The sequence below is a fragment of the Nilaparvata lugens genome, chromosome 1 (assembly GCF_014356525.2).
Source record: "Nilaparvata lugens isolate BPH chromosome 1, ASM1435652v1, whole genome shotgun sequence".
Lineage (NCBI taxonomy): Eukaryota > Metazoa > Arthropoda > Insecta > Hemiptera > Delphacidae > Nilaparvata > Nilaparvata lugens.
Window position 1 is genome coordinate 94,352,047 of NC_052504.1, and position 12,363 is coordinate 94,364,409.

General features: G+C 34.4%; 1 protein-coding gene across 1 annotated transcript in view; it reads right to left on the minus strand.

Moving 5' to 3' along the window:
- Positions 1-12,298, minus strand: part of LOC111055039 (solute carrier organic anion transporter family member 74D) — a 53,744-nt gene extending 41,446 nt beyond the window's left edge. The window contains exon 1 of the mRNA XM_039419634.1: positions 11,411-12,298. The gene's annotated coding sequence lies outside the window, so the exon portion shown is untranslated. The remainder of the gene's footprint in view (positions 1-11,410) is intronic.
- Positions 12,299-12,363: the final 65 nt, after the last annotated feature.

The following is a 12,363-nucleotide window of genomic DNA, read 5'->3' on the forward strand; positions in this document are numbered from 1 at the left end:
CGCTTCTGTAAAAAATACGAATATAGTCAGCTGATTAAAAGTGAATTGCTAATGTTCGCAGTGCGTATATCTGTACGCATCTTAAGAATTAACAATATATTATGGGGAATGGTGGTGAAGCTATTCCGCTAATAGCTGGTCATGGGTTCGAATTCCACCGGGTTTATCTCATGATATCACCCACGCACCTCCCATCAACCATGTACAAACTGTCATGAGAAATTGTTCTAAAAGTAGACTAAGGTGGTGGTGTAGTAGAGGAGAAAGAGGAGAGTGGGCGAATGAAGAGAGCAAAGGAGAGGAAAAATCATGTGGAAAATATAATGATAGATTTTCTTTTCTTGTAGACGTTTGGTGGGTGGAAGAGAGGGAGGGAAATTATGTAGTAGGAACGAACAAAAAAAGCAGAGGAAACAGTGACGCCATTTCACCAAGCTGCTGGGGGGGGGGCAAAAACCAAGATGTATGAGGGGGGGAAGGAATACCCCCAAAGGACAGAGGGTCCTGGGTTTTTCCCCATAAATGTTACATTTGAAGATGTTATTATATTCTTCATTTTTTCCTGTTTTATACAAACGTGGTTGAAGTATCAATACAAACATATACATTATTAGTTATTAAATAATGAAATATTCATTAGAAGTATAGGCCTACAGAGAAATATAGCCCTAAAGTAGGAATACACTGGAACAGATTTCTTAAAAATCATGAAAACAGATAAATTTTTCTTTTACAATGACAATTTCAACTATTTCTTTGGGATCATATTCTAACTGGAAAATAACTTTCAGTTAGAAAGCTGAAGAAACATTATGCTGTTCCCATAATTCTCACCAACTCTGTACATACATTTTTGATTGTCTGATTGTGCTTTTTTTTTGCGTTCACTGTGACATCTTGCAACTTGTTAATTTTCACGTTGAAATTTATGCCCCCTGCCCCCCGTAAATGGCGCCCTGAGAGGGGAGGAAAAACCATGTGGAAAATATAATGATAGAGTTTTCCTTCTTGTAGGTGGTTGGGAGTACCTGTTGTAACGTACGGTTGTGAATCTTGGACGTTAACAAAAGAAGACAAAAACCATTTAGGTATTTTTGAAAGGAAAATCCTAAGAAAGATTCATGGTCCAGTTAAAGAAGGAGAGGAGTGGAGGAGAAGAACTAATTCAGAGCTCGAGGCATTGATGAAAGGCCGAAATATTGTAAAATCTATAAAGGCACTGCGGCTTAGATGGTTTGGACATATCTGTAGAATGAACGAAAACAGAATGCCTAAAATAATATTCAAGGAGAGGCTACATTCAAGAAGAAAGATAGGAAGGCCGAGAATAAGATGGGAAGATGAAGTGAGAGACGATCTCCAAAAAATGGGATATAGATGATGGAGACAATTAACAGAGGACCGAGAAGCGTGGAGAGCTGTAGTGGAGGCGGCCAAAGCTCATATTGGGCTGTAGTGCTGAAGAAAAAAAAGGTGGTTGTGAGTAGAAGAGGGAGAGGAAAATGAAGTAGCAAAAAAGAGGTAGAAAAGATAAAAATAGATTTCCTTTTTGTGAAGAGAATGTTATACGAGTAGTTTAATAGATAGTTACCATCATAGAAAGAAGAATACACTTATATATTTTCTGTATAGGGCTACTTGTAATAAAAATAGAAAGAAAAATAAAAATATCAGTACCCTTTTTGAATTATTTAATCACAACATGATTCAACATTGATGCCATTTTCAAGAATACACTTAGCCTATATATTTCATAATATATAATTTATTTTGTGTTACCATTTAGAATCAAGATTTATCAGACACTTCTTGCACTGCATACGGCACTCAGTTCAATGAACTCGATTTCTATGCAGGTGAAAAAAGCCGACACAATAGTAGGCTACTTTGGTTCCTGCCTCTTGCAGTTGACATGCTAGCTCATACCTCCTCTTCATTAATGTAGCCTTTTCTCTACTAGATCGCTTGCAGGAATATGTCCTTAGTTCGGACTATTATCCTCCGTCAAAAGCCTTTGTTTAGGATCTCTCTTGAATGAAAGTATATACGCGCAATCGCGATATCCTTCCTATAACAATGCTACAGTTCTCTATTGTCAAAGCCATAGATAACGAGGATAAAGTGTTTTAGCATGTTGGGAGAAGTGGAGAATGAATTTTGGTTTCAATCACCATAAAAAAGTTGAATTAAATTTTCTCTTAACACCGAGTGCAACAAATGAGTGAGAGAATACGATAAAACAAAGATGAATCATACATGAAATTTATTATAAAAAGGCACTACTGGCAAGAGTGGAACTTATTTGCCAGCAGTGAGTGCGATTCAAATGTAGAAAATATTATAAGATGGAGCAAGACCAAAAGTAATCATATATATAATACCTTAAATTTAAGGTATACCCTATAAATTTATTTATTTAATTTAAAGTAATAAATACTTTAAATTCGGTACTTAATTGACCGAACGTGGTGAGGTCTATGTTTCAACTCAATTTGCTTTTGTCTGTCTGTATGCAACGCGATTACGGCCAAACGCGTTGATAAAATTCTATGAGATTTGGCAGGATTATTCCTTTTTCAACTGCGCGTCGATTTATGCACAAGGTTTTTTTGAAATTTTGCATTTTAAGGATAATATGAAAAGAAAAGGAATTCCTCCATAATCTGATACCACTATATATATCATTTTACTTCGAAGATAGGATCAATCAGACTATAGAATTATTCATAATCAATCAGTTGACAAATGGATTATTCAATTCATGCATTACTCAGATGTCTGGCCGTGTCTATTTCTATAAGGTGGGGTTTCAATATTTTCTATGAAGCGTGCCCATCAGTATCAATATTCTCACATTTGAAAAACAAATTTAATAGGTGATTCAAAATAAAATAAAAAAATATTCAATAAACTGAATAATGCAGAAGAAATTATAATATTCTTGATTGAAAAAAAAATTAAAATAGTTGAGAAATATTTTTATCAGATGGGAAGATTATTACGAAACTGGATAAATCATCATGTGGGATACAAATTCAAACGTGAACTGAGTTTATTAACATAAGTGGGTTTTTGATCTTGGAGAAAACAAATAACAGTTTTTAAGAGTTAATTATGATTCAACTGTGAATTGTGATTCAACTGAATCAACTAGGACAGGTGGCATCAGATACGTGTGGATGAGAAAACTGCGTGAGGTCTACTGTTCACAGAACTACTGGTACAAATTGTAACATATCACTAAGTAGGTGAGGTATTATGATAAATTGAATAATAAAATTGTTCTCATAGATAATATATTTCGATTTTTCATCGAGTTTACATGTTTCGATTTTTCAATTTCGTATTCCCATCAATAGACACTCCTATATTCTAGTTTCGTAAATATTGAGTCTCTTTCTCTCATAATCAGGAAAACCATTTTTTTAATCAACTTCCATTTGTGATCATTCTAATAAAATCGACAAGAATCATATAAATCATGTCCAATAAACTTTTATTTAGAAGCTCTGAATCACTTGAACGTTCTAATTGTAGGCATGAGTGTTCGAAGTTGTTATATCCACTTTAATATTTGTAAATACGTGACAAACGGTAATATGAGCGGAAAAATGAGAAATCCTATAAATGCAAATTGTGCTTCATATGAAAAAATGAGAAATCCAATCAATGCAATTTAAGCTTTATATGATAGAAAGCACAATTATTATTAAATTGTAAATCTATAGTTTCGAGGAACTTGGTTCCTCAACTTTACATTTGGAATAACAACTCCACAGTCACATATTGAATAGAATCTTGTTATCCTATACTATTAAACGAGAAATTTCTGTTTAGATGTTTATTTGTTTGTATTTTACCAGATCTCGAAAACGGCTCTAACGATTCTCACGAAATTCAGAGCATAGTAGGTTTATAATATAAAAATTCGATTGCACTAGGTCTCATCCCTGGGAAACCTCGCTAAAGGACATACGGATAATTACTATTATCCATCTTTGGAAAACAGCTGATAATAATTATTTCGTCGTCTGTTGGTGATGGAAGTGAGTGAGCGAGTTCAAGTGTATATTATGGGACTGTGTCAAAATTATGACTCAGCTGTTGAACTTTTGTAATCATTCAATCAGGTACTTGGTGCCGGTTGCAAAAAACCGGGTTATTTTCAATCCTGATTAATTCCAGTAGATCCATCTTTTTGAAATGTTCTTCTCTGATTTGGTTCACGTGAAATTAATCAGGATTATTAAAATAAAACCGGCTTTTGTACAACCGGGCCTTTGTGAGGAACATTTTTGCATTCCTCTGGAAATTAATCTCAATTCACTGTGATCAGATAGAACATTTCTGTATGAACTATGAATATTATTATAATTTCTTCTTTCGTAATATTTTTTTATGCTTTTGTACACCAGAGCGAAGCTCGGTCCCCGATATTTCGCATTATGTCTGAATCATAGCACATAGTTTAATCGAAGCATTTCTGCCATAATAGGAATTTCCAGTTGTGTCTGAGGATTCTGTACCCCATGTTGAATGCATTCCAATAACACATAAACTATGATATGCCTTGTTCAAGAATGGGATAACCTTCAGTAGATCATTATTTGGCAAGCTTCGTCTTGCAAAAGGGACAGCAAAAGAAACCTTCACCATGGAGAAGTCTACCAGAAATGGTTAGATGAGTATACAGGTATTCATGAGTTACATGTTGCTGGTCTCAGCATGGGACTCATCTTTTTGCCCTAAGCTTTTTGCAAACTCATTATTGCCCTTGAACTTTTTCCAAGTGGTTTTTAGTCTAGTCTTTTTATCCACATCCACTTGAACTTTTCTTGTATGTTGCCAAAACTGGTTTCAGGTGCAAATCTTCTACCCTGATTTAAATGTTTTGCTTTTGGCAGAGAGGAAATGTAGTTTAGTTCTCTCAACACTAGTCAGAGATCTGGGAATATTTAAATTCAATTTCAGCATATACGAAAGTTAGATCATCACTATTTATTGCGATTGGCGAATTTTTGACAACCGATAAATCGAGATATCTTAAGCTGGATTTTCCTTTGTGCGTAAATGCCGTCGTTGACCACGACAGGGCGAGGATCTCAGATTGGGTAGATTTCAATTTTTCTAAATAACCTGAAAGATTATGTTTTATTTTAATGGAAGAGGTTGAGTATATACTCTATACGTTCTAATACACGTTCTAAATGGCAATATGTTGATATTATTAGAAATGTTTGATTCTTGAATAATAAACACAAATAATGAAAAGTTATTTGATCAGCTGTTTTAGCGCACTTGAAATTTGAACAATATGAATGTTTACAATGCTTGTCGTCGTCGACTGCGGAAATTCACGCAGAAACGAAAATGCACCTTTATGGTGGGATGCGTTATTCTCATCATATAAAGTGAGGTCCACGTTATAATGGCAGTATTTGATTAACATTGGTGTTGCTATCCTTGTCTCTTATTCGACAAAGCAGGTAGCGCTATCTTTTCTTAGCTCCGCAACGTTTTCAGATCTTCTCTTAACAATGTAGAAATAAAATAAAATATATGTGTCTAAATATATTTTAGAGCTGTGAATAACAAATAGTGAGTAGGTTTTTGATTTTGTATTCGAATTTTTTAAATATGTGCAATATTTCTAAAGTTTATAATTTATTGTGATTCATTTAGAGTATAAAATCAACCTTCAAAATTTTAAATTTTAAATCATCATTTCTGGACCGAAAATCAAGTGACGAAGCAGTGTGTGACTATATAACCTTATCTTTTGGACAACATTAACATTTTATCAAAATTTTGGAGAGAAATAGTACAGGCTTAGCCTAGTTTTTCCTCCAATGTCATAATTGTATTATGATTATAGTATTTTATACAATAAATAAATAAAAGAAAAATCAATTAACCAAATATTATTTAAACTCAATATTATAATATGATTTTTCAATCATTGACGAATATAATTGGTTATTTTGAACAAGAATAGACATTACATCAGATATAGCAGTTATTTTATTTTTTATTTAGCGTATGGCTTTCAAGACGTATCAATCAGTATCCATTCCATTTTCAGGATCATCATTGGAATAATCCCTTGTCATATATCCAGTCCGTTTAAGTAAGCTATTGACTCTGGAGTTGCCATCAAGAAATCTTCTTCTGTTCCTCCTCTGAAGGCTGTGATTGCACACTCTTTCACTATATGGTCAATTGTTTGTTTTTCCCCACATTCACAGGAGGGCGATGGTATTTTGCCCCATTTTATACAACAAGTCACCACATCGACCGTGCTTGGTTCTAATTCTGTTTAGAGTCGACCAAGCTTTCCTTGGTAAGCCAAAACCTGGTGGCTTTTGGGAGAACCATGGGATTTGATCTCGCTGCTTCATAGTCCATTCCTGCTGCCATGCACTAAGCAAATTGAAGTTCTGTTCTGTAGCAGTATCGATTGCAGTTTTTGTTGGTGGCTTTCTTGATCGCAAGCGGGTTTTATTTGCATTTTCAATATCCTCATGTATTCTCAGGTCTGGTTATTTGAAATTTTTCAAATTCTCTGATGAGAGCATTTTACGACGCAGGTTTGGTGGTGGTATGTGGCTTAGAACTGGAAGCCATTCAGTAGGTGTTGATTTGATGACTCCACTAATCATTCTCATTGTATTGTTGAGTTGGGCATCTATTCTGTGTGTGTGAGGACTGTTTAGCCACACAGGTGCACAATATTCAGCAGCAGAAAATACAAGACTCAGAGCTGTTGAGCGCAGGGTTGAAGCTGAAGCCCCCCAGCTAGTTCCACAAAGCTTTTGAACAACATTATTCCTGGTCCTCAACTTTTCCGCTGTTTTTGTTAAGTGGGCTTTGAAGGAGAGAGTTCTATCGAGTGTTACGCCGAGGTATTTAGGAGTGCTGTTATGGAGGAGCAATGTGTTCTCAAATTGAATTTTGAGCAGTATCAGCTATCCTCTGGAAGGCAGTGGCAAGGCAGAGAAACGGCAACACTGTTCTCCTATCTTTCTCTACTGTAATTATAACGTGAGCCTCACTATAGGACAATAATTCTACTGTTTCTCAAACACGATTTTCGGAATAAGAGATTTATCAAAATCTCTTCAATAAATTCTTGGTGTGATATTCATGGAATATTTCAATACTGTACCTTAAAACACTTTTTGAACTTTCTGAATGGTTGATTCATTTATTTAATTCATAAACGTCTTCTAAAAATATTATGATTCACTATATGAATAGTAAGATAATATTGTTGCGATATTCCAATTGAAGTCCATACACATTCCTGCCGAAGTAGGTTACCCGACTTCGAGAAATTAGTCAAATTAATGAGTCATTTATCTTTCCGTCATGGAATTCTGTACGGAAATATATAAACATCGACCTATGTAAATTCGCAATCATAAGATCAGAAACAGTTGGATTAAATTGTTGAATGTTGGCGGTCCCTGCAAGTGTTGAAGTCTAGTGTAGGGGCCGAGATGAACTGAAATTTAATCATCGAAATCATTCTATTTTGTCTTGAAATCAAATCATTCGTGTTTTTGTGTTGGTTCAGAAGTCAATGATCAATTATATGATCAATATGATCAAATTATAGCAGTGGTTCTCAAACTTTTTATTTCTAGCCCCCCGCCCCTGAATAATTCAGCTGTAAGCCGGACCCCCTACATGTTTAAGCATAGACTACTATACATGTTGTACATATACGTATACGTACGTATATACCTACATATATTTTGCACTCAATATTTATTTAGTTGAGTTTTGCACATTCTATACATAACCCAATGTTTCAATAGTTTATATCATTATAAAACAACAAATTCTATACAAACAATAAATTATCATTTATTCAGGTACTACAGCTACTATAGTACATAGTTGTTATTTTTGTTTCTCATAGAAATTAACAATACAAAGAGCGTCAGTGTGAAGGATGAGCTTGTTTTTTCGCACAGAGTTTGTTTAAACGAGGTGTCAGCTCCGATAAGTTCCTGGGTCACATCCAGTCTTGGTCTATATTCACTTCTCATGGCAGCTAGAGCAGAAAACCCAGGTTCACACGGATAAATTGTAGCAAATGGAGTCTATATCTTCAATGCCTTTTTACTCAAAATTGGGTGTTCCTTTTGCACACCAATCCAGAAGGATGTAAGAGAATATTCTTCAAACTCCATTTTAAGCGCAAAGTCACCTTGGAGATCAATGAGGTTTTATTTTTCTATCATGTTGAGGGAGCAATTATTGAGAATTTGAATAATTTGACAATATGGTTGAGTAAAAATATTTTATGAGTAAAGATTACTCACATGTGATTCAAAAAATAGAAAGATTGCTTATCGTAATTATTTAGAAGTAAATTTAAAACATTTTCCAAGCAAGCTTTGCCCCCCTCCTCCCTGAGCATTCATCGCGCCCCCCTTGGGGGTCGCGCCCGACGCTTTGAGAACCACTGGATTATAGCAAAGCTCATTAGCTCATTTGTCAATAATAAATATCACAGCTGATAATGAATTGACTACCATGAATACACATCATAATACACATTCTAACAATTCATTCCAGTGACTGACGATCCCATGCGCTTCGAGATTGCTATCATTCATCTTCCTTATCTATTCAGTAAATAGAAATTCTATATTCTATTGCACAGTCAATACAAAAGTTATATAAATGCGAGCTTTATCAGCTAAAAAGCAAATCTTCCAAAGGTCAAGAGTTCAAAAAATTCAGATAGCTTACATTATGATCTCCACTTCCCATAACTACAGACAGCATTATTGAAGATTTTGTTTGTATACGATTATAGAGAAATTCATATTTGATCTCTGATACGATATTGACAAGTGGAGAAGAGTAGATGGGCAAATATTGGGAGATTTTCAAACATTTTTCTCCTTTATACTGTTTAGGGTTTCATTCTCTTTTCAGCTCTTTCCTCTTTGTGCCATGAGTCAATAATTTAAAAACGTTTATAGTAAGTGAAGTCGAACATGATTTCTATATAAACTGAAAAGTTAATTAACGAAAACAGTCAAATCAAACATAATTTATTATTCTAAGCATCAAGTAAATAACAATGCTAACTAGTAGTTCTGCGAACAGTAGACCTCACGCAGTATTCTAATCCACAAGTACCTGATTGAAATTATAGACCTTATATATGGAAATACAGCAATAGACTGGCTTCTCCACACATCTGTGTAATCACTTGTCAGCTGATTTATGATGAATAATTCTATAGTCTGTTTTTCACTCTAATATTGGCGTATGAAGGAGGCTCCTTTTCCCTTTTATAGGCCTATTATCCTTGAAATGCAAAATTTCCAAAAACCTTGTATATACGTCGACGCGCAATTAAAAAAGGAACATACCTGTCAAATTTCATGAGAATCTATTACCGCGTTTCGCCGTAAATGCGCAACATATAAACATTTAAAAATTTAAACATTCAAACATTTAAACATTCAAACATTTAAACATTCAAACATTTAAACATTCAAACATTAAAACATTTAAACATTTAAACATTAAGAGAAATGCCAAACCGTCGACTTGAATCTTAGACCTCACTTCGCTCGGTCAAATATTTTTCCCTTTGAATAATACAAGTACAAAACTTGTCATAATAAACCTCACATCACACACGCGCTTATCTCAGCAATCAACGTTTTTATAAATAATAAATATAGATGGCAATCATTGCAAACTGATGAAAATGATTTGTGATATGCGCCTATCAATCATGTATATGATTATTGTATTGATATGTATATGATTATTATAGGCCTACAACGATGTATATGATATACTAGTAGTTCTGTGAACAGTAGACCTCGCGTTCAGTGAGTTACATTGACCTGTTGTTATGTTTTCTCAAAAATTAATAAATCATTTATCAATTAAAAATGTCTAGAAAAAATCCTAAATAAACATATAGCTTTCTGTCCTATATCGTACCGTGACGTGTCGTCCCGGAATGTGAGTGAGCGCTGTTATCAGGTCTGGCTGCAACGTCTACAACGTTGATGGAATGATACAATTTTCAAGATATTCGATGTTTTTGAACGGGTAGTATTATAGTCAACTGTCTACTAACGTTAATGGGAAGATACATTTTCAAGATGTTCGATGTTTTTGAACGGGTAGTATTATAGTCCACTAGACAGCTGATTTATGATGAATAATTCTATAGTCTGATTTTTACGGTACTATTGGCGTATGAAGGAGGCTCCTTTTTCCTTTTATATTATCCTTGAAATGCAAAATTTCCAAAAACCTTTTATATACGTCGACGCGCAATTTAAAAAGGAACATACCTGTCAAATTTCATGAAAATCTATTACCGCGTTTCGCCGTAAATGCGCAACATAAAAACATATAAACATTTAAACATTCCAGCATTCAAAAATTTAAACATTTAAACATTAAGAGAAATGCCAAACCGTCGACTTGAATCTTGGACTTCACTTCGCTCGGTCAATGATTATTGTTTATGCTTTATGGTTTTGATGTCTTGGTCTATTCCAGCAACTTTCATTCTGATCAGAAAACTCAAAATTGATGACTGTTATAAATGCTTGATTGATGACACTAAACTGATAATTAAATCATCTGTATAAATACTCTTAATAAATTTAAAACTGTGATTATTATAAATATGCTTGATTGAAGACAATAAGCTGATAATTATTAGCTTATTGTATAAATACTCGTGCTTAATTAATTCATTGACCGAGCGAAGTGAGGTCTAAGATTCAAGTCGACGGTTTGGCATTTCTCTTAATGTTTAAATGTTTGAATGTTTAAATGTTTATATGTTTTTATGTTGCGCATTTACGGCGAAACGCGGTAATAGATTTTCATGAAATTTGACAGGTATGTTTCCTTTTCTAATTGCGCGTCGACGTATATACAAGGTTTTTGGGAATTTTGCATTTCAAGGATAATATAAAAGGAAAAAGGAGCCTCATTCATACGCCAATATTACCGTAAAAATCAGACTATAGAATTATTCATCATAAATCAGCTGACAAATGATTATACAGATGTGTGGAGAAGCCAGTCTATTGCTGTATTTCCATATTTTCAATCAGGTACTTGTGGATGAGAATACTGCGTGAGGTCTACTGTTCACAGAACTACTAGTTATTTCTATTGTTATAACTTAAATGCTTGATCAAAGACGCAAAACAGCCAATAATCTGTTAAAATCCTCAATTCATAACTGTAATATTATTGTTGTGAATTCTAGCTAGATCTTGACATCATTACACAGCGCTTAGCGCTAGACGCGGGCTTCGCGCTTTGCACTAGCCAAGCGTGGGGGACATGAGTTTGGACTTTTGACCTGGATAACAGCTGAGTGCTCCAAGACTGCTTCGCTCACCTGTGCAGAGAGACGCTGCCGAAGTTCTTCAACTGACCAAGAACCAGCAATGTTGATTGTACACATATATTGCAGATCCAGCTATGACAAACCATGTACTAACTAAACACACACACACAGCTGAATAGCAGTTGTTGAAAACTGTACCGGAGCGCACACACACACCGAGAAAGTTGCGAAGAATATTGTTTTATAAACAATACAGACGCGAACTGAGTGCAAAGAATTTTGTAGAATGGAGAATATAAGTTGCAAAGAATATTGTTTTATAAACAATACATACGCGAACTGAGTGTAAAGAATATTGTAGAATGAAGAATATAAGTTGCAAAGAATATTGTTTTATAAACAATACAGACGCGAACTGAATGCTAAGAAACTTGTAGAATGAAGAATATAAGTTGCAAAGAATATTGTTTTATAAACAATACAGACGTGAACTGAGTGTAAAGAATATTGTAGAATGAAGAATATAAGTTGCAAAGAATATTGTTTTATAAACAATACATACGCGAACTGAGTGCAAATAATATTGTAGAACAAAGAATATAAGTTGCAAAGAATATTGTTTTATAAACAATACATACGCGAACTGAGTGCAAATAATATTGTAGAACAAAGAATATAAGTTGCAAAGAATATTGTTTTATAAACAATACATACGCGAACTGAGTGCAAATAGTATTGTAGAACAAAGAATATAAGTTGCAAAGAGTATTTTATAAACAATACACACGCGAACTGAGAGTAAGCCGCGTTTGTGTCTGAGAATGAAACGAATGTGAACTGCGAACTAGGAGCTCAAGATTCTACTAACGTTGGAACGAACAACCTACAGTATCACCGGCGTCTGAACTCTGAGGAAGAGTCACCACTCCACGCTCCTGGCCTAGCTGTTTAGTTAGTTACTGCTATCCCCTCTTCGCCAAACGTCGTGCACGCTTATCAGATAC